Source organism: Bison bison, unplaced genomic scaffold (assembly GCF_000754665.1).
Source record: "Bison bison bison isolate TAMUID 2011002044 unplaced genomic scaffold, Bison_UMD1.0 scf7180017853066, whole genome shotgun sequence".
In the NCBI taxonomy this organism is placed as follows: domain Eukaryota; kingdom Metazoa; phylum Chordata; class Mammalia; order Artiodactyla; family Bovidae; genus Bison; species Bison bison.
The window spans coordinates 76,031-78,240 of record NW_011483639.1 but is presented as its reverse complement, the minus strand read 5'-3'; positions in this window follow the sequence as shown (position 1 = coordinate 78,240).

Sequence of the window (2,210 nt, the reverse complement as noted above, 5' to 3'; positions counted from 1 at the left end):
AGGCGTGTGTGGCCCCCGCCCAGGCAGTTAGGAGGTGCAGAAAAGGCTCTGATCCTATAGCGTGGAGACCCCATTCACTCGGGCTCCCCAAACTGCTTTGCCACACAGTTTGTTTCTGTGGAACCCTGGTCTTCCCTGAATGATGCTGACCTTTGGGTAAGCCCTGATCCAGTGTCCTGAGGTCATCACTCAGGACTTGCCTGGTGGCCCAGTGGTTGAGAACCCACCTTCTGATGCGGGGCCCGCAGGTTTGGTCAGGAAACTTTTAAGATCCCAAGTGCCGTGGGGCAACTGAGCAAGCAAGCAGACGGGTCAACACACAGGCTGCTGATCCTCTGGGGACTTAGATCACTGGTCCTCCCACCAAAGCAAAACCACTGGCCCCACGGTGACCTCCAGCTCCACCAAACGCCGGGGTCTTGTTCGCTGGTGGGACGACTAAGCTGAAATCTGACAGGTCCACTTGGGGCCAAGCTGTTCACCCAAAGCCGCACAGCCCCGAACTGGAAGTGGGCGTGGGCCCTCCGCTCAGGGGCTAGAAGCCCAGGCCAGTCCTCCACCTGGTAAGCTTTGCTGTGCTTTTACCCGCTCTGCCACCCAGACTGTCAGACCGTCCAGGTCACTCACATTGAGGCACAAGGCGAGAGCCTGTCCACCCTGATGGGCCCACTGGGACAAGGCTGGTGACCGCACCTCAGCACCACCTGACGGCCTCCTGGGCCCGTCCCTGGGCTGGGCAGAGCAGTGCCCCCACCACAATGGACCCCGCACGAAGGACACAGTGCTTTCTGATTCGGAGGCTGCCACTGCACGCAGACAGGTGATTCTGGCCAAGGGCTGGCCCGTTTCTCCTGCAGGGAAGGAGGGCACTGTGTCCAGGGCTTGGCCCTGTGCAGCATGCCCCCAATTCCATCACACCTCCCACCGCCTCTCGGGGCTATCTGCGGTGGACACTTATTAGGGTCACGGAGGTGCTGCTCCCATCCAATCAGGCAACTTTGAGCTCACCGCTGTGACCCTTGAAACTCATCCGTGTGGTGTTATTGGCTTTCAGGGCCGCCTTCAGCCTGACGAGGGTTCGCCTTTCATCACAAAAGCTCATCAACGAGGAGCAGGAGTCAAGGCGCTCAGTGGGCCCTCCGCACGCCCTGCCGTCTGTCCGTGGGCACCTGGAGCCCTTCAGCATGGGAGAGCCTCCTCATGGGCCGGCCTCCCTCTTGGCCTCCTGGTCCACTCACCCTTGGGAAGCAGTGTGCTCACTGCACGCACCTGTCCCTAGAAAAGCCACTTCCCAGGGACATCTGGACGGAGGTAGTAAGAAGGTCGGCAGGACTTATTTCAAACTTTGGGGCTGAGCGGAGGCTGAGGTCCACGCCAGAATTCCCTCCTGGTCCGGGAGTCCCAGCTCTGCTCTCGGGGCCTTTGGCCGGATTAAATCAGGCCTACCCAGATGATCTAGGATAATCTCACTTGCTTGGTTAACTGCCTACAGGCTTAAATCACGTTGGCTAAATACCTTCACAGATTAGTGTCTGATTGGGTAAACGGAGACAGCAGCCTGGCCAAGGTGACGGCTTCCAATGACCGTCCCCCTGTCCGCAGAAGTCGCTGCCAATCTAAATGGAAGGCTCTCTGGCTGCAGAGCATGGGCTTCAACGGTCGCTGGTCCCAGGCCCTAGAGCCCAGGCTCAGCAGTTGTGGCCCGCAGGCTTTGTTCCTCCACGACATGTGGGATCTCCCTGGTTCAGGGATGGAACTACATCTCCTGCATTGGCAGGTGGATTCTTTACCACTGAGCCACCAGGGAAGCCCCTCACTTCTTTCCTTTTTAGAAGACACTTATTTGGCTGTGCTGGCCTTCCAGCGAGATTTTCCATCTTTGTCGTAGCACGTGCACTGTCCAGTGGCAGCACGTGGGATCTTAGTGCCCCGAGCAGGGGTTGAACCCGGCCTCGGCCTACAGTGGAAGCGTGGAGTCTCCGCCACTGGACCACCGGGCAAGTCCCCCATCTGTCTCGCTTCAAACCACCCTGCACAATCAGTGCCTGGGATCATCTTTTAATTGAATTTCTATAACTCACCCAACAAAGTTTAACCACCTCAAAGTGACCAGAGTGACCAAATTCATCTCCACCCAGCCCCCAAACATTTTCATCCCCAGAAGGAAACCCGGCGCTCGTGTGCCAGCCCGCCTCACCTGACCAACCTCC